This window comes from Myotis daubentonii, chromosome 13 (assembly GCF_963259705.1).
Source record: "Myotis daubentonii chromosome 13, mMyoDau2.1, whole genome shotgun sequence".
Classification (NCBI taxonomy): domain Eukaryota; kingdom Metazoa; phylum Chordata; class Mammalia; order Chiroptera; family Vespertilionidae; genus Myotis; species Myotis daubentonii.
The window spans coordinates 44,562,457-44,588,827 of record NC_081852.1 but is presented as its reverse complement, the minus strand read 5'-3'; the positions used below and the strand labels follow the sequence as shown (position 1 = coordinate 44,588,827).

The 26,371-nt window shown below is 39.4% G+C and overlaps 1 protein-coding gene and 1 pseudogene across 1 annotated transcript in view; one reads left to right on the top strand and one right to left on the bottom strand.

Annotated features, from left to right (window-relative positions):
* Window positions 1-26,371, top strand: part of HPSE2 (heparanase 2 (inactive)) — a 533,452-nt gene that overhangs the window by 63,876 nt on the left and 443,205 nt on the right. The window lies entirely within an intron of this gene.
* Window positions 4,943-5,421, bottom strand: LOC132214555 (large ribosomal subunit protein uL15-like; annotated as a pseudogene).

Genomic DNA, 26,371 nt, shown 5'->3' with positions numbered 1-26,371 from the left:
GATATTTTTACATGATACTAAGCATGTCTTAATATTTTAATGTAAATTATTTACATGGTATTAGAAATAATGTTAGCCTCACCTAAAATAGAGGGTTTGAAGTAAACCTTAAGGTTACAGGAAGGTGAAGGAGTACTTCCAAAAGAACATCTGTGATAGAAATATTTTAAATGGTGATGAGTCATATACTACACTTATTACACTAACTCACCAACACCTGATTGTGTACTCATCATGTGCTTCTTGAGTCTGAGAGTGTTAAATGTCACTCTTTAAAGAACAGGGATCATGTCTTTCATTTCTTTGTGCTCTCATGATTTTTTTTATCCTCACCAGAGGACATGCTCATTGATTTTAGAGAGAGAGGAAGGGGGAGGAAGGGAGGGAAACATTGATGTGAGAGAAGCATCAGTTGGTTGCCTCCTGTATGCACCCTGACCAGGATCAAAACTGCAACATTTCGGTGTATGAGATGATGTTCCAACCAACTGAGCCACACCGGCCAGGGCTCTCATGATTTTTTTATTGTATGTACATGCTCTCAAGATTCTTAATCCTATCTAATAAAAGAGAAAAATGGTAATTGGCGTACGACGATACCCTTTTCATTGGCTAATCAGGGCTATATGCAAATTAACTGCCAACTATGATTGGCAGTTAACTGCCAACTATGATTGGCAGTTAACTGCCAACTATGATTGGCAGTTAACTGCCAACTATGATTGGCAGTTAACTGCCAACTAAGATTGGCAGTTAACTGCCAACAAGATGGCGGCTAATTTGCATATGTAGGCACAATGCAGGGAGGCGAAAGGGAAAGCAGGAAGAAGCCCCCTGCCACTGACGGTGATCGGAAACCCAGGGGGAAGCTAAGAGCTGGGGGGCAGGGCAAAGGCGGCCCTGGGGCTGCCTTTGCCCTGCCCCCCAGCCATGATCGGAGAATCAGGTGCCTTTGCCGCCCTGGCCAGTGATAGCAGGAAGTAGGGGTGGAGCCAGCGATGGGAGCTGGGCACGGTCGAAGCTGGCAGTCCCGGGAGCTAGGGGTCCCTTGCCTGGGCCTAAAGCGGAGCCCACGACCGCGGGGCCGCTGCAGCTGCGGGTCCCCGCTGCCCGGGCCAGACACCTAGGCCAGAGGCGTTAGGCCTGGGCAGGGGCGGAGCCTGCAACTGCGGGGAGCTGGGGGTCCCCTGCCCAGGCCTGACACCTCTGCCAGTGGCCTCAGGCCTGGTCAAGGGGCCGATCCGGTGATTGGTGATCGGAGGGTGATGAGGGTCAACTCCTCTGGCCGAGGCATCAGGCCTGGGTGGGGGGCGGAGCCGGGCATTGGGGGGATATGATGGTCCCCTTGCCCAGGCCTGAAGCATGGGTCAGAGGCGTCAGGCTTGGGCGGGGGGTGGAGCAAGCGATCAGAGGGAGATGGGGGTCCCCTGCCCAGGCATGATTCCTGGGCCAGAGGCCTCAGGCCTGGGTGGGGGCCAGAGCCAGTGATCAGGGGGAGGTGGGGGTCCCCTGTCCAAGCCTGACACCTCTGTCAGAGGCGTCAGGCCTGGGCAAGGGGCCGATCAGGCGATCGGAGGGTGATGGGGGTCTACGCCTCTGGCCGAGGCATCAGGCCTGGGCAAGGGGCCGATCCTGCGATTGGAGGGTGATGGGGGTCAACGCCTGAGGGCTCCCAGTATGTGAGAGGGGGCAGGCTGGGCTGAGGGACACTCCCCTCCCCACACACACCCAGTGCACGAATTTCGTGCACCGGGCCCCTAGTCTAATAATAATGCTCTATAAATTTGTTTAAAATGTTCTGCTGTCTACATAAAGGATGAACTCACTTGAAGACTCTTTTTAAGGGATAATTTTAACATCAGTTAAATAGCTTTTATAGGTTTAGGTTCAGTTATTTGTCTTCCCTCACCTCACCCCCCTTTTGAGGTGTAAATTGAACTTTTGTGGAGGATTCCTATACTATAATCAAATGAAAAACAGAAAATAAAAGTTGAAAGTCAGCCTTTAAGGGCAATACATTTTCTAGGGTTTTGTTTAGGACATAAACCCCTGGAAGGCAAGGAATAACTAGACAGTCCAAACCATGGCCATTGTAAATGGGTGGCATTACTCAAGATGCACATAGTACCCCGTTGTGGTCCATTCTTCTAACTTCAATTAAGAAAAAGGGCTCAAATCAGTGGAGTGAAAACTGTTCTTTCAGTTCCCACAAACCATAATGCTCAAAGGACTATTTCCAGATCTTTTAAATTATTTACATTATATTCTACAGTATTGAATAGAACATAATTTTATTTAATTATTTTCTTACTAAGGTCCATTAACTTCTATATATATTGACACATTTATTTCTGTTGAGTAGACATCTCAAAGTGGATGGCTGGATCAAAAGATATGTATTTTTAAATTTTATAAACTCAGGTTTATTGAGGTATAATTTACATGCCGAAAAAATAAATTCTGAAAAATGTATAGTCTATATTGTCATATAACTACAACCACCATCAAGATATACAAGATTCTGTCACTCTAAAAAGTTCTCTACCAAGCTGTAAAACATAGAAGGAATCTTTACCTTTTGCAACAGCCTGGATGGACCTGGAGATTACTATGCAAAATGAAATAAGCCAGTCAGAGAAAGACGAATACCAGGTGATCTCACTTATGTATGGAATCTAATGAACAAAATAAACTGATGAACAAAATAGAAACAGAGGCATGAATACATAGAACAGACTGACAGCTGTCAGAGGGGTTAGGAGAGGGGGACTGGATGAAAGAAGATGAAGGGATTAGGCAAAGGACATATATGCATAGCCCATAGACACAGACAGCAGTGTAGTGATGAGCAGAGGGAAGTGGAGGTGGGGGGATAGATGGAGGTGGGTAAAGGCAGGAGCAGAAATGGGGATATCTGTAACAGGGTCACCAATAAAAAGAAAAAGAAAAAGAAAAAAAGTTCTCTTATTTCCCTGTGCAGTTAATCTCCTTTTCCTACCTCCAGTCCTTAGGTGTGTGTGATCTGATCTCTGACCCTAAATGTAATGTACAAAAGTAGTTGTGTGTGTATGATTTCTTTCACTTAGCATATTTTTTTGAGATTCATTCATCTTATTGCATATATCAATCAGCATGTCATTCCTTTTCATTGCTGAGTAATGTTTTATGTTATGAATATCCTACTACTTATTTATTCATCTATTGATAGACATTTGGTTTATTTCTAGTTTTAGTGATTATGAATAAACCCAGTGTAAATATTTGTTCTCAGATCTTTGTGTTGACATGGACTTTCATTTCTTTTGATTTTATGGTATCTTTTAACTTTATAAGAAACTATCAGACTATTTTCCAAAGCGACTGTACTATATCTTACATCCTACCAACAGTATGTGAGGAGTTCTAGTTCCTGTTGACATTCTTGTCAACAGTTAGTATCACCTGTCTTTTAAATTTTAGCTATTCGAGTGAATATGTAGTAGTATCTTATGGTTTTAATTTTCAATTTATCTTTTGACTAATGATATTGAGCATCTCTCTTCGTGTGATTATTTGTCATCTATAGATCTTTGGTGAAGTGTCTGTTCAAGCCTTTTACCCATTTTAAAAATATTAATGGGTTTTGTTTTCTTGCTATTGATTTTTGAGAGTTTGTATATATTTTGGGTTATAAGTTCTTTATTAGATATGTGATTTGCAAATACTTTTTCCTCTGTGACTTTTAAAAAATTTTCTAATAGTTTCTTATGAAAAGCAGAAACAATTTTGAAGAAGTCCAATCTATTATTTTTTTCTTTTATGATTTCCATTAAAAATTTTAAGGCATCTTGTCAGGTAATTTCCAGAAAAGTTCATAGCAATTCCCATTCCCACTAGCAAGGTACAATAGCCGTTATTTCCTAGAATTCACATTAGCACTGAGTATTAGTGCTCTTTTCAATCCTTTTCAGTATAACAAGTGAGAACTATTACCTCATTGTAATTTTCTGGCTATAGCCAGAGTGACTATGTTTTCACATATTTGTTGGTGATTTGCATTTTCTGTTTTGTGAATTACCTACTCATATACTTTGCTTTTAAAAAAAGCAACACTTGGGTGTTGATCTGTTTCTTATCAGTTTGTAAGTACTCGGTGAATTAGGAATGCTAATCCTTTGTCATGTGTATTGCAAAACATTTTCCTCCCTGGATATCATTTTTTTTTTTGGCTCTGTTTTTAATTAAGAGCTTTAATTTTTAACTATGACTGGAATTTATGTTTATATATAGTACCATGTAAGTATATAGCATTGTTTTTTTCCAAGTAACTAGCCAGCTTTGCATACACTGTTTTTAAATAAAACATTCTTTTGTCACTAAATTGAAACATCATATATGTTATATATTATGCTCTCACATATCTTTGTACCTATTTCTAAACTCTATTTTCTGTAATTTTTCTAGTCTTTATTTCTGTGCCAATGCTATACTGATTTGAAATCCGGTAAGGCTTATTAACCACTTCCTCATTTTTCTTTCCAAGGTTCCCATGACTGTTCTCATATAATTATTTTTGAAATGTATTTTTAATTTTTCTTTAATTTTCAAGAAAATTCATTACTGAATTATAAATGTAATTGCAATAAATTTATATCCTAATTTGGGAAGGATTGATATTTTCTTTTTTATAGTTAAATTTAATATTGGCAGATTTTTTTTGTTTGTTTTTCAACTATTTAATACTTATTTACACACACATGTTAGCAGGTATCATTCTCACTTTATAAATGAAAAGTTCAAGTCAGGATGGGTCCAAAGGCCTCTTTCTTCCTCAGGGAAGTTTGCAGAGGATCCCAGGCCTTGATACTCTAACTCCTAGGACCTGTTAGGGAGGTTTTGGAAGTACAGGTAGGGAAGTGGAGATGCCAAAGGACCTACACTCAGACCAGAAGACAAAAGTACTTGGACATTTTAATGAACTCCCCTCTGTGTAGCTTCAAGCTACCAGGACACAGGCCCCACCAACACCCTTAATCTTCTCCTCAGCTCTTCTGCTGAAGAACTTGGCCTTCACAATGACAGGCTGCTTTGGGACCTTTCCCTTCCCCAGAACTTTGTAGTAGCCCGATCGCACCACATCAATGATAGGAGCAACTCCAGTCTTGCTTTTGGCAGCATTGACTCGTGTCTACTCACTGACCAGGGTCCACAGTTTATCAAGGTTGATAGTTGGGCAGAAGCTCTGGTTCCTCTTAAAGTGGTAATGCCTCATTCCAACTTTCCCAGAGTAACCTGGGTGGTATTTGTTGAAGTTAATCCTGTGATGATGCAAGCCGCCAGCATTACTGCGGCCCCCCGGGTGCTTCCTGTGCTTGCCCATGCGGCCGTGGCCTGGCTCACGTGGCCCCGAATTTTCCGGGTCTTCCTCAGTCTGGATGGCATGTCGGTGGCCAAGTTGCAAGAGCTTGGCAGATTTTTTTTAAAAAAAATCTTTAATGTTGAGGTTATTACAGCTGTCCCCCCCTCCCCCCCCCCCCATTTCCCCTCTCTACCCAGTTCACTCCCCACCCCCCAGGCCTTTACCACCCTACTGTCTGTGTCCATAAGTAATGCATATATGCATATAAGATCTTTGTTTAATCTCTTCCCACCCCTCACCCGCCTTCCCTCTGAGAATTGTCAGTCTGTTCCATTTCCATGCCCCTGATTCTATTTTATTCACCAGTTTATTCTGTTCATTAGATTTTTTATTCATTTATTTTAATTTTTAGATTCAATTGTTGATAGGTATGTACTTGTTGCCATTTTGTTTTTCATATTTTTGATCTTTTTCTTTTTCTTCTTCATCTTATTTTTAAAGAATACCCTTCAACATTTCATATAATACTACTTTGGTGTTGATGAGCTACTTTACCTTTGTCTTGTCTGTGAAGCTCTTTATCTGACCTTCAATTTTAAGTGATAGCTTTGCTGGGTAGAGTAATCTTGGTTGCTGTTCTTAATGTTCATCACTTTGAATATTCCTTGCCACTCCCTTCTGGCTTGCATAGTTTATGTTGAGAAATCAGCTGACAGTCATATGGGCACTCCCTTGTAGATAACTAATTGCTTTTCTCTAGCTGTTTTTAAGATTCTCTCTTTGTCTTTTGCCCCTTGCATTTTAATTATGATGTATCTTTGCATGTCCTCTTTGGATTCTTCCTGTTTGGGGTTCTCTGTGTTTCCTGGACTTGTAAGTGTATTTCTTTCACCAGGCTCGGAAGTTTTCTGTCATTATTTCTTAAAATAGGTTTTCAATATCTTGCTCTCTTTCTTCTTCTCACACCCCCATAATCCAAATGTTGGTATGCTTGAAGTTGTCCCAGAGGCTTCATAAACTATCCTCATATTTTTGGATTATTTTTTATTTTTGCTCTTCTGGTTAGGTGTTTTTTGCTTCCTCATAATTTTTTGATCAAGCATTTTGAGTTCCTTGAAGACATGATTCTAACTAGAGGACTATAAGTATTAGAGTTCTTCCTGATTACCCTAAAATGAAGCTCTGAGGTTGAGCAGAAAAGGAATCAGATGCTATTTTACATGTTTAAAATGAGACTAATGCTATAATCAACACAATGAAGTGTTTGTGTAAATGTCAGTGGCCATACACAAATGCACAGTCATGAGGTTAAATAACACATGACTAGAAGTTCTCAATTTCTCCAGCTGCTTTATGGTTTTAAGTAGAATATACTCTGTTGCTTGTAAGTCCTCTTACGAACCATCATATAAGTGAATAATTTTTTTAAAACTCAATTTCTTATAAGATTCAATAGACATAAAATTAAATTTCAATAAATATGATCAGAAGAAAGGTAACATAGGAGAGAAGGATATAATTGCAAAAACATACATTTTATACATGAGAAGCATTGTATTGGCAATTACTATAAAGAGTCATCAAGGATGCTTTTTAAAAAAAGTGCTCATGTTCTGCTTCTCTCAGAATATACTTGGGAGCATTGATTGATTAATTACCAAGTTGATGTATGCTTTTTCTTTGTGAATCACCAAATGAACTTCCCTGTTTTCAGGAGTCTTCGTATTAGGAGACCTGGAAAAATGATGATTACTTGTTGCTTTTCACCTATGCTCTGTAAGATGATATAGGAAGGAATCTTCTAAATTCATTTTAACTTTAGTTCTCTCTTGTTTTCTCACTATTAGAAGCATTTTCTCATCAGTTCCTTCATTTAGGATGATGGCATCACCTCAAAACATAATGGAATAAAAGAAATTTTTTTGGACAGTTAATTAAATACAGATAGCCCTCTCTGTAGTCTGGTTGAAGTTAATGGTGCATTTTAGAGTATTAGGACAGTAATCTTCAAGATCCAGGTGGGTGTGGGAGAGGGTAGCTAGGCATTCCAAGAGCTATGCAAGGAAATCCATTGAGTGGGGGAGTCTTACTAATAATTAATTATGCAATCATCTTGTCAGAGGAGTATTAGTTTTTTATATTTTTAATATATCCTCAGAATAGAATGAGAATTTTCATAATTAAGAGGAATTGACAATGTACCATTATTCATTAGTTTATTTTCAGTGTATCTCAACATATTGCATGTAGTTCACATGTGTCCAATTAAGTGGATTTAGAGAAATTTTTGAAAATAAACTGGATTAAATATAGTTTTAAAGCCAGCAAGGAACAACAAAAAATTGTAAGACCAGTGGTTTTCTTTCAGTATGAAATCTCTGTTGGCTACGTAATGTGGTAAAAATAATTTGACAAGAAGTTGTCCAAAAAAAGTCTCTGAATTACTAAAAAAACTATTTTAAAATTTACATGTATTTTTAATAACATGTCTAATGGAACAGTGATATAATGCCCAGACGTTATTAATATTTTAAAAATAGGAACAAAAAAGGTTTTTTTAAAAAATATATCTTATTGATTTTTTACAGAGAGGAAGGGAGAGAGATAGAGAGTTAGAAACATCGATGAGAGAGAAACATCGACCAGCCGCCTCCTGCACATCTCCTACGGGGGATATGCCCGCAACCCAGGCACATGCCCTCGACCGGAATCGAACCTGGGACCCTTCAGTCCGCAGGCCGACGCTCTATCCACTGAGCCAAACCGGTTTTGGCAACAAAAAAGGTTTTGAATCATAATCAAAATAAGACACACATTGAAATTATTGCTTACTTAATTTTTAGCTGATAATTAAAAAATTTTATTTTGACCTATATTTTAGAATGTAACTAAAATATTACTACAGCAAGAGCTGCATGTGAAATACATATATTACATATATAGTTATATATGTAATATATGTATATAAAAAATTGGAGATCAATAACCTATGAAGTCCTTTGTTCCTCAAAGAAGTATAGGGTAGTAGATATGAACAGGAACTTTAGGGTTAAACAGATACGGGTTTTGATCCTGTACTTAAACTGTACTAGTTTTGGGGGCCTTAGGCAAACTATTTAATTTCCTTCCCATTTGTACAATAAACAAAATAATGTCTTATGTGGTTTGTAAGGATTAGATGAACTGTTTTGAAGTACTTAACACAGGGCCATACACTCAATGAATGTTAGTTATTGTTGTTGTTATAATTATTATCTTAACTAGAGGCCCAGTGCATGAAATTCATGCAGGGGTGGAGGGCAAGGAGGGAGCCCCTCAGTCCAGCCTGCGTCCTCTCCAATCCGGGACCCCTCGGGGAATGTCCGACTGCCGGTTTGTGCCCTCACTTTTAACAGATGACAGCTCCGTTGTTGTTTCTTTTCATGTTTAAACCCATTGGAATTAGAAGGTATTCAAAGTGTGTATACATTTTGGGGGGACACCCTGTATATCTGTAGTTACCGGTGAAAGGAACCAACGATGGATTTGGAACCCTCAGACTGGGAACCTCGCTCACTCCCCACATGTCTCCCCACTCCACTTTTCACTTTTGCAGGCAGTAAAAGAATCAATGTTTTCTCTCATTAACTCAGAAAAGCACGTCCTGTCACCAGCTGCCCGACAGGAGTGCACTGGGCCCCAAGCGAGCGAGGCTCAGTCAGGGCAGCCTTCACTCATGGGTGCCCGCACCCAAAGTGCACATTCCTCCTCTGCAGTTGCCCCAACTACCTCACCGTTTCACTGAGAGGACGGAACTCCTCACCTCCTCTGGGTTACCGATCTTGAATGCTGACCGAAGGCACCTCAGCAAGGGCCGCCTGCACCCATCAGGTGTGTCTGTCCCCACCTGCTCCCATCTCAGCACCTGCATTAGCCCCATGGAGGTGATCTCATCGCTGCACTGGACTCCGCAGGAACAGGGCGTCAACACTCCACCCTCTCACTGTCATCTTACAGGTGCCCACCCCCAGGACCCACAACACCCAGACACTCTCCACAGAACGTGAGCGTGCTGGAGGGGATATGTGCACGTCCTATGGGGGACATAGGCATGCGGTGGTTGATGGAAGTGCGGCGGAGGGGTGGCAGGGGGGGGGGCGGGGGGAACTTGTGCACACCATGGTCTGGGACTGTTGCAGGCGTGAGTGGGTGACAGAGCGCTGGGAGACATTTGCACTCAAGCGGGGGAGGAGAAGATGTATGCACTGGAGGCCTGTGGCTGTGCAGATCTGTAAACCCCCATGGCGCGGCCAGGAGGACATCAATCTGGCCTGCCACGGTGGCTGTCCATGCGATCGAGCACCTTCTGGGCCAGGAGGCGTGACTTGTGCAGCCACTCCTCAGTGCTGATGGCCTGCAGGCGCTACTTCAGTTCGGCCCGCAGGCTCTGCTTGGCGCACTCACGGCTGCCGCTGCCGCCATGTGGGGAGTACAGGCCGCTCTCCACTGGCCCACCTCCCCCACCCAGAGGCTCTCCTCAGCTCACAGGCTCTCCATGCGTGCTGCCCACAGGCCCAGAGTGGCTGGGGCATGTGGAAGGTTTGGCTTCCTTCCTCACCCGGGCGATGAAGGAAGCCAAGCGTCCTGCCCAAAGGAGGCCAAGCATCCTGCCCAAAGGAAGCGTCCTGCGGGCTCTGTGGCTACCACCAGAGGCAGGCCCTCAGCAGCCGGCCGGAGCATGCAGGAGGCTTGGCTTCCTTCGTCACTGGGGCGACAAAGGAAGCCAAGTATCCTGCCTTCTCTGGCTGGTTCTGTGGCTCCAGCCAGCACCGCCATCTTTGTGGCTATGGGTGCTGCCATCTTTGTGGCTATGGGTGCCGCCATCTCTGTCGTGGAGTGATGGTTAATTTGCATATTACCCTTTTATTAGTATAGATAATAAAGAGATTGTTCTTTAGAGAATGTTTCATAAATCAGTTCATGTCTCAGATACTACTATCACAATGCAAAATGGAAAAGAGCTAAATAGATTTCAAAAGAAGCAAGTTCTTAAGTTTCATGATTGTTGTCAGCACTAAAGTTTTCCCTACATGTTTTTTGTGTGTGTATGTGTTTCTAAGGGTCTAGGCCAGGGGCGGGCAAACTTTTTGACTCGAGGGCCACAATGGGTTCTTAAACTGGACTGGAGGGCCGGAACAAAAGCATGGATGGAGTGTTTGTGTGAACTAATATAAATTCAAAGTAAACACCATTACATAAAAGGGTACGGTCTTTTTTTTTTTTTTTTTTAGTTTTATTCATTTCAAATGGGCTGGATCCGGCCCGCGGGCCGTAGTTTGCCCACGGCTGGTCTAGGCTTTGGAGTAAGTAGAATTTATTATAGAGATTATAGCGTCAACGGGTACATGAACATCCTTGCTACACTTCTCTAGTATCTGTTAGGGTTCTGAAGAAGAGAAATGCAGCCATCCTACAATTTCTTTAGTCTTTGGCCTGTCTTTCCTTTGAATGTAATGGCTTCAGCGGTTATAGGTTACCTGCTCTTTTTTTTTAGTATGAAGAAAATTTACAATTATGCAGATAAAGATCTGTAATCTCACACATAATCAAGGTGAATGTGGAAGTATGGTAGATGTAGGAAGTGATAAATTGTACTATACAGCAAGGAAAAATAACATTTTGTTCACTTAGAATAGCCATTTGATTCTCCTGTGGCTTATGTTGTAAAATGTATTATTGTTACAGTGATTGATGATTAATGTATTAGGGAGAAATTTTCAGAGTTGAGAAACCTAGATTTCAGCTTTGCATTTACTTTACATGCATCCTGGAGCAAGACTTAGCTTCCTCAATTCATAAATTTGGAATTATAGATCTGCCTTTTGTCAGCACATTCTGAACACCTGTCATGTGCTAGCACTGTGGTATTCACTAGGGATATGTAGATGATAAGACAGGATCTGATTCTTGCTCTCCCTGAAAATACTACTATAGTCCAGAAAGAAGATACACATGCAACCACTTATAGCTTACTGTGATTAGGGCTATATTAGAGAGATAGGAGTCTGAGTTGGCCTTGGGGAATCGGAGGGGTCTTCATGAAGGAAGTGGTGCTAATGATCTCTAAGTTTGTTACTCTTACATTAAAATTCTGGTTAGCACTCATTTTAGAAATTAAAGACTATTTGGCAAAGAGATAGGCACAGGAGCAGTTTTCTTCAAACTTGTTGGTAGCTTGTGATGCCTTCAAATAAAAAAAAATAGTTTACAAGTAACATACCTTTATTTGTACAGTAGGACTAGAGGTACTATATATAGGTACCTCCACATGTGATTAGGAATTAGAATTGTTGAGCACCTTGGAAGAGCTCAACTGTTATTCTTTCTTCTTATTCTTTTTCCTCATTTGTCTCTTTTGCTTGTGTGAGAATATACTTTAGGGCAATGATGGTGAACCTTTTGAGCTTGGCGTGTCAGCATTTTGAAAAACCCTAACTTAACTCTGGTGCCGTGTCACATATAGAAATTTTTTGATATTTGCAACCATAGTAAAACAAAGACATATTTTTGATATTTATTTTATATATTTAAATGCCATTTAACAAAGAAAAATCAACCAAAAAAAATGAGTTCATGTGTCACCTCTTACACACGTGTCATAGGTTCGCCATCACTGCTTTAGGGCCTCACCCTCTGCTTTCCCCCTTCAGTTTTTAATGCATGCTTATGGCTTGAACTGTCACATAGAGGTGGGTCCTAATTTTTGTGGGATACGTAGCACACAACATTTTATTTTATCTTTAAAATAATGGGTACAGGTCTTTAAGATGATGGGTACAAAATTATGAAATCAAAATTTCACACAAAAGTTTATATAGAAAGGCAAAAGACCCAGAATAGCCAACACAATACTGAGGAAAAACAAAACCAGAGGACTGACACTCCTGACTTCAGACTTATTGTAATGATACAGTAATCAAGGTAATGTGGTATTGCTGAAAGACTAGACAAATAGATAATGGGATAGAATAGATAGTTGAGAAACAGACCTAGACAAATATAGTCAACTGATCTTTGACAAAGGAGGGAAAATAATTCAATGGAGAAAAGTTAGTTTTTTCAACATATTGTGCTGGAACAACCGGACATCTACATACAGAAAAAATAAGACTCTAGAAACATTTCGCCTTTCACAAAAATTAACTCAAAATGGCCCTGGCTGGTGTTGCCCAGTTGGTTGGGCATTGTCCTGTGCATTGAAAGGTTGTTGGTTTCATTTACAGTCAGGGCATGTGCCCAGGTTGTGGGCTTGATAACTAGTAGAGGGCATGCAGGAGGCAGCCGATTGATGTTACACTCTCACATCAATGTTTTTTTCTCTCCCTCTCCCTTTCTCTATTTCTCTCTCTCTCTCTCCCCCCCTCTCTCTCAAAAATCAATAAAAGTTTTTTCAAAATGAATTCAAAATGAACCATAGACCTGAGATAAAACACTAAACTATAAAACTTCTAGAAGATTACATAGAAGAAAATCTAGGTGACCTCAGTTTGGTGATGAGTTTTTATTTATTTTTATTTTTTTATTTTTTTGGTGATGAGTTTTTAGATATAGCACCAAAGCATGCTCCATGAAAGAGAAAATGGAAAAAAAAGTTGGTCTTTATTAAAATTAAAAATTTCTGCTCTTTGAAAGATACTCTTAAGAGAATGACTAAGTAGGTCCAGAAATACTCTGAATTCTTAATTTCAAATAATATAAAATGATATTTTATGTTTGAGTTGTTAAAAAATTATCTTCCCTTTCTCTTCACATAAACTGTGGTATGTGTTTCAAAAGTAAAGTTGCTGATCATCTACATATTTATTAGAAAAGAGCAAAAAAGAAGAGAAAAGAGAAAAAATGTAAGTGTGGTGATTGCTAGAAAAAGGGAGCTTAGTGGGAGGTAGAGAAGGATATAGAGGATAAATGGTGATGGATGGAAACTGATCTGGGTTGGTGAACACACAATAGAATGTAAATATGATGTGTTGTGGAATTGTGCACCTGAAACCTGTATAATATTGACCAGTGTCATGTCAATCTACACTAATAAAAGAGAAAGATGCAAATTGACCATACCTTCATGACACCCACCCAGCCAATCAGGAGTGAGTATGCAAATTAACTCAACAAAGATGGAGGGTTAATTTGCATATGCAGGCGCTGAGCAGCTGGGCATGGGGTGGGACACTTGCATCGTCGCCATGGCGATGCCGCAGGCGTTCCGCACTGCTCCATCCGCTCTGGGCATCTGGGCAGTGTGGGAAGGCGGAAAGGCGGCTCTGGCAGGAGTGAAGGTGGTGCCAGCAGCCAGGGGAAGGAAGGCCCATTCTTGCACGAATCCTTGTGCATCAGGCCTCTAGGAAATTCAATAAAAAGGAAAAACAAGAAATTTGTTTTATGAAAGTGAAAATGACTAACCAAATAAAACACTTTTCCATATTAAATATAAATTTATAGCTAGGAGTGTTACTAGGAAGCAAATACAACCCCACTACACTATAGGGTACTTGTTCAAGGTCACACAGTTGGCTAGGTGGGACTAAAATCCAGGCTTTGGATTCTTGAGTTCACTGTTCTTCCTACTACACTGTAAAATGTTTTCCCTCCTGGAAATGAAATAACTTCTGTTCAACTGAAAAATAATTATACAATTTAAAAATTCATATATATACTCCTGAAGTTCTATTAATGGGTTACCTTGTCTCATGCGGAGGTAGGCACTTGTAATATGGAGGTGATATGTCAGTGTTTTAGCACCAGATGAGCCTACCATCTGTTGGTGTGATTGACAGACAGAGGCACCACCATAAGGAGGGTAAGAGCTCTACTCTCAAACATGGGGACCAGAGTATCTCTGCTGTGGGAATAATGGAGTGCACATGTTACCTGAGTCTTGAAGGAAGAATATGAATTATAAAATGTGTGAGGTGAAGCACTTTAATTTTGTTGAAAATGGAACATATCACTTGACCCTGTTATGGCCTGCAGAGACTTCCAAGTCCTTGTGGTAAAGGAGTCACTTAGAAGAGCATCCAATTTAAGAAACCACTTCAATCCAAGAAGATTAAGGCCATAGGGACTTTGTAATTTCCTTTAGGTCTTTTATCTTTATTTCTGGTGGCTGAGTGGTAGTTGCTAATATGGTCTCTGTTTCGGGTAATGATTAGATTTTAGGTATAGGTAATGGAGAAAAGGGACATCCCTTTGTTATATTTTTAATAGAATTCTAATTGGCTACCTATAATTAGCCATAAAATATTATCTTTAGAGAAATGTGAAGAAACAGGTTTCTAAATATGAGGGGAAAACTGTTACTAAAGTAAACTATGATTTTTTTCTAAACAGTTTCTTCTTTTTCTCTTGTAGGTTGCCATAGATTACTTTCAGTATGTCTTCTCTTTTTAATTTATGCCTATTCGTCTAAAGTTATGAAATACCTGGTCAGTACTCTTCTGCTAATTTTTCTGAACACAATAAACTTTTAACAGACTCTCAAATCCTCTCAGCACAAGTCTGTTTTCCAGTTGCCTAGTTTTGTGTCTCTGTATTTCTTTGTTAAAGGTTGTTTCTGTTTTGTAGCTCAAAATAACAGTATCTTCTTTTAACTCTCCAATAGCTCTGAACTGTCTCTTAATGAGGAGACATGAAATGCCATTGTCAGCCTCAGCTACTTATAATTTCTTAATTTAGAGAGGAATATAGCCTGTTTTATTTTATAAGAGATAGATCATCTATATTTTTATGTCTGGTCTGAAAAAGCAAAACAATTAAGCTGCTAATGAGGTCTTCTGACAGTCCTATCTTGCTTCTCAGTGGAATATTAATACCTGCAGAAGATGAATGGGATGCCATCCTAAAAAGATGAGTCCAGCCCTAGCTAGTTTGGCTCAGTGGATAGAGTGTTTGCCTGCAGACTGAAAGGTCCTGGGTTCCATTTTGGTCAAGGGCATATACCTCGGTTGCAGACTCCCAGCCCTGATGGGGCGAGGGGGGGGGAGGGGAGAGGACAGGAAGGGGGCATGTGGGAGGCAAGCAATCGATGTATCTCTCTCACATTAGTGTTTCTCTCTGTCTCTCCCTCTCCCTTTCACTCTCTCTAAAATGGAAAAAATATTCTTGGGTGAGGATTAAAAAAAAATGACAAGTCTATGGAGATACTTCATTTTGTTCCCCTTTTTATTCCAAGAAAATCAAATCTGCTCAGTGTGCAAGTCTCTGGGAGATACACGTTGAGCGTTCACCCAGCAGTTCCCAATATATTGTTGGGATTTTGAGTAGTCTTTTATCAATTAATCACTTATTAAGTGAAAATAATTATATATAAGGCACAATGCCAGGAGCCATGGAGAAAAAAAAGTTGAATCTATGTTCTTATTTCCAGTGCTAAAACAAAGTCTTAAATACTGATCTAAGAATAAATGTTAGTATAAAAGTCTCATTTAAAATTATAAAGTTAGCAGCCAATATGAAATTAAATTGTCACAATTTATTCATAGTGTTGGTGGAAATAGAGGAAAGCATGGCTCTTGGGAAATTAGTTCATTTTCTAAATTAGCTGAGAAATGATAAAGGGCTAGAAACCAATGACAGTTTAAAAAAAAACCCATAGTGTCAGCATAGAAACTGAGCAGTATATAAAGGTATAGTTAACCTTGCAGAACTAACCTTTATTTAAATACTAGAGGCCCGGTGCACAAAAATTTGTGCACTCAGGGGGGGTCCCTCAGCACGGCCTATGCCCTCTTGCAGTCTGGGACCCCTCGGAGGATGTCCAGCTGCTGGTTTAGGCCTGCTCCCTGGGGGATCAGGCCTAAGCCGCCAGTCAGACATCCCTCTGGGAGCCTGGCAGCCCTCGGGGAATGTCCACTTGCCAGCAGGGAGCAGACCTAAGTTGCAGTCAGACATCCTTAGCACTGCTAAGGAGGCAGGAGAGGCTCCCACCACCACCGCTGTGCTGGCAGCCCTCAGCCTGGCTTGTGGCTGAGCAGAGCTCCCCCTGTGGGAGTGCACTGACCACCAGGGGGCAGCTCCTGCATTGAACGTCTGCCCCCTGGTGGTCAGTGTGTGTCATAGTGACCAGTCATTCCCAGTCTTTCTGCTGTTAGGGTCAATTTGCATATTACCCTTTTATTATATAGAATAGAGGCCTGGTGCACGGGTGGGGGCCGGCTGGTTTGCCCTGAAGGGTGTCCTGGATCAGGGTGGGGGAACCCACTGGGGTGCCTGGCCAGCCTGGGTGAGGGGCTGATGGCTGTTTGCAGGCTGCCCAAGACCCCTGGTGACTGAAGGTCCCAGCCCTTTTTATTTTTATTTTTTATTCACTCCAGCTCTGTGGCCATGGCGACTGGAAGCAGGTATCTGGGGTTTATTTACCTTCTATAATTGAAACTTTGTTGCCTTGAGAGGAGGCAGCAGCCTCCAGGAAGCTTGGCTTCTTCCATCACTGGAGCAAGCAAGCCTCCTGCTCGCTCCAGCTCCGTGGCCACAGTGGGCTGAAAGCAGGCATCTGGGGTTTATTTACCTTCTATAATTGAAACTTTGTTGCTTTTGAGTGGAGCTCAAAGCCCGCGGCAGGCTGGCTTCCTCCATCACTGGAGCAAGCAAGCCTCCTGCTCGCTCCAGCTCCATGGCTGCCGGCTGCCATCTTGGTTGGGTTAATTTGCATATAGTCACTCTGATTGGCTGGTGGGCGTGGCTTAAGGCATAGCAAAAGTATGGTCAATTTGCATGTTTGTTTATTATTAGGTAAGATTGTGTTTCAAAAGATGTCTCAACTATGGTCAGACTAATGTCAGAGAAAATGATATGAAACATGTTCTAGAAAAATTAATAAAGAATAGTAAAATTCTTAAAACTTAGAGGAGTCACAAAGGCCAGCAGGACTAGTATTCTGATTTCAACTTCAAGAGTGGACTTTGGAAAACAATTTGTTTAAGCCTCAGTTTCCTGAGCTATAAAGGTGGTTTATAATAGTATCTATTTAATAATGTTGATGTGAGGATTAAATACTATGTATGTTTAGGGCTTAGTTCAGTGCCAGTTTATAGTAAGCTTCGAGTAAGTGACAAAAATTATAAATATTATATAACCAATGTTTGGAAAAATAGTAGGGATTTAAAATATAATGAAATTATTTTTTAAAAATTTAACTGGTTTTCTCTTATATAAAAATCAGAATAGCTTATCTTATACTGGTTCATGAAAACCCTAGTACTACTAGTATTTTAGTCAACTAGTATAGGTTTTAAAAAATGGTTAGTGAAATATTATTAATGTAATACCATTACCCTGTATGTAAATTACCCCCAAACACTATTAAAATCTACATCACTAATATGGTTATCGTAAGTGGAGCTAATTCTAAGATTTTTTTATAGAGATTTCAGAATAGATTTTCTAAAAGTTATAATTGGAGTGGTTGGCTATTTTAAGAACTTGTAAAGAACTAAGGTCTTCTACCAAGCTATATACCAGTACACCAGTTTATTTTGTATTCTTTAATGAAAAAGGGTAATAAGGTGGAATTAAGAATAAAAGAGGTACATAAGAAGCACTCATCAGGTATTTAGTATATCATATTAAAAATATCATTATAACAGAGATTCAAGTTTTGTGAAAGGAAGGATAAAAAATTGAAATTCAATTTCAGCATATTTGCAAAATATATAGGCCTTCTTAAAATGAGGTGTATGTTTTTTTTATTGTTTTATTGCTTAAAGTATTACAAAGAGTATTATATATGTCTCCTTTTTTTTCTCCCCTTGACCTTTCCCTAGCCTCCCGTACCTCCTAGTGTCTTGTGTCCATTGGTTATGCTTATATGCATGCATACAAGTCCTTCAGTTGATCTCTTACCACCCCCCCAACCCTCCCCAGACTTCCCGCTGTAGTTTGACAATCTGTTCGATGTTGCTCTGCCTCTGTATTTATTTTTGTTCATCAGTTTATAATGGTCTTAATTATCCATAAATGAGTGAAATCATGTGGTATTTTTCTTTCATTGACTGGCTTATTTCATTTAGCATAATGCTCTTCAGTTCCATCCATGCTGTTGCAAATGGTAAGAATTCCTTTTTTACAGCAGCATAGTATTCCATCGTGTAGATGTACTACAGTTTTCTAAACCATTCATCTGCTGATGGGCACTTAGGCTGTTTCCAGATCTTGGCTATGGTAAATTGTGCTGCTATGAACATAGGGAGGTGTATGTTTTTGACTCGCTTGTATTTTGTGATATAATTTAATGACAGAGGGTTAAAATTGGATTAAATTTGGAAATGGAAAATATGGACCTCCAAGAAAGACAGCCTCAGTGGGAGGAATAGGACCTCCAACAATAAGTTATAACCATAGAAGACTCCACTCCAACCCCCACCCCTGGCTATTTCAGAGTCTTGAGAATTTCCTGAAAAGCCAGTTACTTTTCCTGTCTTCATTTTTGAAAAGCAGAAGCCTGGAGTTCAGTCCTAGTTCTTCCACTTACTAGGATTTTGATTTTGGACATGTCACTTAATTCCTGTGAACCCATTTTCTTATCTGTAAAAATGAGGATAATGATATCTCTCTATCTCATAACATTGTTTTCAAGATTAAATGTACATAGAAGTACTTTGCAAATTATAAAACCAAAACCATATATGAGGCAGGATTATAATACAGTATGTCCTTGGGTTACGTCGGAGATCCGTTCCTATGGTGCGATGTAATGCAATTTTTGCTGTAGGTTGGAACCCACCTACATAACCACCTACGTCACTCACATGGAGCACATACACAGCAGTAATGAAGTGAAACAGTAAAAAAAATTTAAAATGCCTGACCTTTACTTGTAAATAAATAATAAAAAGCATAACACACATATGTACATACGTCGAAATGATGGAACTTTTTTAAATAAATAAACAGGAGGCCCAGTGCATGGCATTCATGCACTGGGGGTAGGATGTGGGTGGGGGGTTGTCCCCTCAGCCCGGCCTGCACCCTTTCGCAGTCCGGGACCCCTCAGGGGATATCCACCTGCAGTCAGACATCCCTCTTGCAGTCCAGGACCCTTTGCTCCTTACCGCCTACTTGCAGCGGAGGCAGGAGAGGCTCCCACCACCACTGCTGTGCTCACCAGCCATGAATCCGGCTTCTGGCTGAGTGGTGCTCCCCCAGGGGTCAGCTCTTGCATTGAGCGTCTGCCCCCTGGTGGTCAGTGCACATCATAGTGACTGGTCATTCGCCCTTAGGTTGATTTGCATATTAGGGCTTTATTATATAGGACTAGTGGCCCGGTGCATGAAATTCGTCCCTGGGGGGGTGGGTGTCCCTCAACCCGGCCTGCATCCTCTCCAATCTGGGACCCCTCGGGGGATGTCAGACTGCAGGTTTAGCCCGATCCCTGTGGGATTGGGCCTAAACTGGCAGTCAGACATCCATCTCGCAATCTGGGACTGCTGGCTCCTAACCGCTCACCTGCCTGCCTGCCTGATCACCCCTAACCCCTCTGCCTGCTGGCCTGATCGCCCCCAACTGCCCCCCCCCAGCTGGCCTGTTTGCCCCCCCGCCCCACTGGCCTGCTAACCCCTAACAGCCTCTGCCTCGGCCCTGCCACCATGGCTTTGTCTGGAAGGATGTCCGGTCTCCCAGAAGGTCTCCTGGTCTAAATAGCATATTACCCTTTTATTAGTGTAGATGGGAGATGGTGACGTAACCATGAAACGATGTACGTTGAGGCCAACGTAACCCGAGGACTGCCTGTATAGGGATATTCCTAGGTTTTAACTATATTGTGCTTAAGGAAATAGTTTACAAGGTTTATTATTGCAAAGTACTTATCACTATAAAAAGTTTGTAAACTTGAAGCAAAATAAAATTTTTTGACCTCTTTTTGATTTTAATAGAGATAATTAGATTATGAGAAGTAAATGCTAGAGTTTACTGCAAAAAGAAAGCTATAGAACTAATTGGAATGGATCAGTTATTTTCCAGATTTTTAAGAGAAACCTAAAAACATATAAGGCATGGAATTTTCTAATATTACCAAAATAACCAAATGCCTCTTAGAGTTGTAAAAGAGGCTTTGCTTATTAGCTTTGTAGAGATTGAGGAGATATAAAAATGTTTTAATGAAAATAAGAATGCCCCCTCTCACCCCCCCCCCCTGTGGGAAATAAAAATAGTTTATTTCAGTTTCTACAATTTAGAGAAAACAAAATTCCCAGAAAATATTTGTGTCCCACAGTATGGATTGTCCCCAAATGCAAAAGTTTGATTAATCAACTCAGAAGAGATAAACTAAATATTTTCCTCTGAATTTTCCATTGGCAATAGTAAACTGAATTATTTCCAAGGGTCAGTGGAGGTGCTGTATAGTGAGCACATTAGAATCCTAGCTTGCCATCTTTAGAGTAATGGATTAGATGAGTCATGATATATACTGACCTGCTCATTAATGGTAAAAATAAAAATAGCTATATTTATTGAGCACTTATTTAGTAGGCATTATACATTTATTGGATATTTTGTTTACCATGTACCAAATTCTGTGGGATGTTATTAGGTGTGGAGTAGGGAGAGGGGAAGGTTGCATGGTTAAGCAGGTTTGGGAAATACTAAAACCTTTTTTTTTTCACTGAAAAATTTATCACAGCCTTTAATATCCTGATATACTTATGAATTTCAATGAGGGGGATATAGAATGTGTATTTCCTTAACTTTATTGACCAGAAACTCTTTCCTCTCTACTTCCCTGCTTCCTCTGCTTGTCTTGAGACTGAGATTATCTGAAGAAATACTTCTGAAAACACCATCTTTTAAAAAGGATTTGTTTGGAAACCTCAGGATTTTTAGCATTTTAGTTCAGGCATGTAACAAAATAAGAATAATTTTTTTTAGTTAATTCAAAGAACAATTGAAAGGAAAGCTCATAGAGAATTAAAAACCCATAGTGAGTTTTGTTTAAGTTAATGAACAAAGTGATATGTGCTTTATTAAAAGAGAATATGGTAAAAGGGCAAAAAAAAAAAAAGATATAGCAGAACTGCAACATCAAGAACATTTGAATTAGGGGACATAGTAATGACATTCATGCCCCATAAACAGGTAAATTAATAGCAGCTGGGGCAGAAGAATTTGCTGGCAGAGCTATCAAGAAACACCACAATAGGGATGGAGCACAGAATATCAAATGGAACATGTGTAGGAGAATTTGTGCCCTTTTTCTTTTTTAAATCAGAGCAATTCCACTATTTAAGGAAACAGAATTGGGCCAAAATCACAGAAAGTAGTAGCCATGACTTCAAAGAACTCTTATTTATCAATTGATAAAACTGTGAGTATTCTAGAAATAATCATGGACTTAGAGTCTGAAGTCCTGGGTTCAGTTTTTGTTCTGCAGGTACCAGCTAAGTGGCTCTGGACAAATAACAAAATATTTTTTGCCCTATTTTATATGATTCCGGTTACAATGAGGTAGTGAATGTACTACATAGTTGGAGCTTAATAAACTTAGTTGTAGCTCTGACTCTTTGAGTACATAAACGAAGGTTAGTGTATTTTATTTTCTATTTCATTTTCTAATTTTGTGGATGCTATTACAAGAAACTGCTACGGACTAATAGTTTGAAAGGAATATTTTTGTCACTGATAGAAATGATGGTCTGTAAATCACATCTCTAATGACTTATTACCACCAAAAAAAGAGAATGTAAGTTTTAAAAAATCTCTAATTAAGGTAAAATCCAAGTGATTAAATTAAAAGATTATCTGGACTCAGGGAAATAATCCTTGGTAATGTGGAAGGTAGGCTTAGACAGATATGGCTGGAGTGGGTTTTGAGAACTGATGGACTAAAGCAATAGTTCTCAAACTTAAGTAAGCATAAAAATTTTCTGGGGAACTTGTTAGAAAAAAATGCAGATTTATAGGTCACAACTCCATAGCTCTTGAGTGGAAACAGAAAAATCAATTTTTACCAATCAGCAACTCAGAAGTTTTTGATGCAGATAAATCTTTGATCACAATTTGAAAAAAATTGAACTGCAACCTATATAAAACTATAATAATAGTATTGGAATAAGATATATTAATAACATACAGATAAAAGAATGACTTTGAAAATTTATTAACACTTTTACACATTTGATCTGTTAAATTCTTTGAAAAATGTCTTATCCTACTCAACTATTTATTGGTTTATGTATTTCTCATGTAAGCATGTATACTTAAATTTTATTTAGCATTTATAGATATTTAAATTTATACTTGTGAAAGGAGAATATTTCTTTTTGAGACATTTTTCTTTTTATTGAACATTTGTTGAGCATCTTCTGTATCCTCTAGGCATTATGGAGAATACAAAGGAGAGTATTCTAATAACGTAATGACTTACTGCTTTGGGGGTCTTGTTGCCGTAGAACTCCCAATGTTCCAGGTTCTTCTGGAGCAAGTTCCCTCATTCATTCAGAACATATTTATTGGAGATTCAGTATGTGCCAGGCACTGTTTTAATTGCTGTAGAATATAACAATGGTCATTTTAGAAAATATATGAGTAAAATGCATACTTTGCTAGATGGTGAAAAGTGCTATGGAGAAGACAAAAAGCAGAAAAGGGAGGTAGGATTGCTGGGGTAGGTATTCCTTTTAAGTAGGATGTTGAGGGAAGAACTCACTGGGAAACAACATTTGAGGAAGACCTAAAGTAGTTGAGGAGCAAGTTATACAGGTAATAGGGGAAGAGTGTTCTATGGAGTATCATGGGCAAAGACCCAGAGCCATGAGCATGTCTGCTGTTCCTGAGACAGCTAAAGCCCCGTGTGGCTGGAGAGGTGTGAGCAAGAGGAGTGTAATAGGGAGATGTGTTCAAAGAACTTACGAGAAGAGAGGTTTGGAAAGTATGTTATGGTAGGGTACAGATGATTTATGGTCTTCGGAATTTTTCAAGTTAGAATAATGCTCCTAAAATAACCAGAAAGTATCACAGCATTTTGAGTTGGGTTTCAGTAATCTGGTTAAGAATTACCACATAGATAATATAATTTTTGAGAGCAAGAAAATGTATTATTCTTTTTTTATTTTTTTATTGCTTAAAGTATTACAAAGGGTATTACATATGTGTCCTTCCCCCCCCCCCCCCACACCCTTGACAATCCCCTGGCCTCCCCTACCCCCCAGTGTCTTATGTCCATTGGTTAAGAACATACCGTGTTCATGGATTGGTAGAATCAACATCATTAAAATGTCCATACTACCCAAAGCAATCTATAAATTCAACGCACTTCCCATTAAAATACCAACGGCATACTTCACTGATCTAGAATGAACTCTCCAAAAATTCATCTGGAATAAAAAAAGACCCTGAATAGCTGCAGCAATCCTGAGAAAGAACAAAGTAGGTGGGATCTCAATACCAGATATCAAGCTGTATTACAAAGCCACTGTTCTCAAAACTGCCTGGTACTGGCACAAGAACAGACATATAGATCAATGGAATAGAATAGAGAGCCCAGAAATCGGCCTGAACCAATATGCTCAATTAATATTTGACAAAGGAGGCAAGAACATACAATGGAGCCAGGATAGTCTCTTCAATAAATGGTGTTGGGAAAATTGGACAGATATATGCAAGAAAATGAAACTAGACCACCAACTTACACCATACACAAGAATAAACTCAAAATGGATAAAGGGCTTAAATGTAAGACGGGAAACCATAAAAATTCTAGAAGAATCCAAAGGCAACAAAATCTCAGACATATGCCGAAGCAATTTCTTCACTGATACAGCTCCTAGGGCACTTGAAACTAAAGAGGAAACGAACAAATGGGACTACATCAAAATAAAAAGCTTCTGCACAGCAAAAGAAAACATCAACAAAACAAGAAAGCCCACTGCGTGGGAAAACATATTTGCCAACGTCATATCTGATAAGGGCCTAATCTCCAAAATTTATAGGGAACTCATACAACTTAACAAAAGGAAGATAAACAATCCAATCAAAAAATGGGCAAAGGATCTAAATAGACACCTTTCAAAAGAGGACATTCAGAAAGCCAAGAGACATATCAAAACATGCTCAAAGTCACTAATCATCCGAGAGATGCAAATCAAAACAACAATGAGGTACCACCTCACACCTGTCAGACTGGCTATCATCAACAAATCAACAAACGACAAGTGCTGGAGAGGATGTGGAGAAAAAGGAACACTCGTGCACTGCTGGTGGGAATGCAGACTGGTGCAGCCACTATGGAAGACAGTATGGAGTTTCCTCAAAAAACTAAAAATGGAACTCCCATTTGACCCTGTGATCCCACTTCTAGGAATATATCCCAAGAAACCAGAAACACCAATCAGAAAGGATATGTGCACCCCTATGTTCATAGCAGCACAATTCACCATAGCTAAGATCTGGAAACAGCCTAAGTGCCCATCAGTAGATGAATGGATTAGAAAACTGTGGTACATCTACACGATGGAATACTATGCTGCTGTAAAAAAGAAGGAACTCTTACCATTTGCAACGGCATGGATGGAACTGGAGAGCATTATGCTAAGTGAAATAAGCCAGTCAATGAAGGAAAAATACCACATGATCTCACTCACTCATTTATGGATAATAAAGAGCATTATAAACTTATGAACAATAATAGAGATCAACCAAATGTATTATTCTTAATTGAAAATCTGGTGCCTGCCAAGTAAACATTTACTAAATATTGAAATGAATGGTCAAAAATGGTCCTGGGATTGAGATCTCCACATTCAGAATTTTTAGAAGGAATTATTTACAGGTCTGTTTTGATAATGCCAAAGTTCAATCAAGTTATGATAATCAGTTCTTCATGTGAACTGGTCCTCAAATGAATTCAGTGCCTACACAATCACGAAAACATCCCTTTTGGATATAAGATATATCTTTCCCTTAGTTATATTTCAAACTGAAATAAATTGTGTGTATTTTAATTTTTAAAAATTATGCATTGCACCTATTCTACCAAATGACATGTTTATTATCAGTCAGGATTTGTGTGTGTGTGTTTTTTTTTGTGTGTGTTTTTTTGTGTGTGTTTGGGTCTTAAGAATTATAAAGAAATGAGAGCTTAAGTCTGAGTTTCTAAATCTTATTGAACTTGATGGATGGGTTGCTACAGGGATCTAGGTAACTTATCTGAATTAGCAGTTTTGGGACAGTTTAAATCAGGGGTCCTCAAACTACGGCCTGCGGGCCACATGCAAATACAAATATTGTATTTGTTCCCGTTTTGTTTTTTTACTTCAAAATAAGATATGTGCAGTGTGCATAGGAATTTGTTCATAGTTTTTTTTGTATACTATAGTCCGGCCCTCCAACGGTCTGAGGGACAGTGAACTGGCCCCCTGTTTAAAAAGTTTGAGGACCCCTGGTTTAGATAATAGGCTGTTTGTATTGTCTTAAGCCAATGGAAAGCCATTGGATTATATTAATGAGAATATCATTTTTAGATTTGGAGTTTAAAGAATCACTTTGCTACCTTTGTGGAAAATGGATAGTATTCTGGACAGGAGACCAGAACAGTGAGACTATTGCAATTGTCTGGGGAAAAATGAGCAGGGCTAAATATAATTGAGTTGAAGAAGGGAGAGACTCAAGAGTTATTAAGGAGGTAGAATTGAGAGGTCTTGGTGACTGAATGTATCTATGTGTTTGTGTGCTCATGGCAAGGTTGGGCAGAGATCAGGTGCAGAATAATAAGTGAGTGTAGGATGAGTCCTGTGTTTCCAGGTAGTTCTAGATTGCTACTTTATCAATTTGTCTATACTTATATACAAGATCATAAGTGTTCAGAATCATTAGAGTTTATAGTTCAATTCAGTGAAAAACAACAAAAACAAAAAATACAACAATTTAGTGGCTAAAGACAGTCAAGTTGTTTTGGAATTGCATGCAGCTTTATTTATTTTTTTAATCTTAACAGCTGTTTCTTAAATTATAGGCATTAATTGAAATCTCAGTTTTATTTTCTCTTTAACTAGGAGATGTATCTGG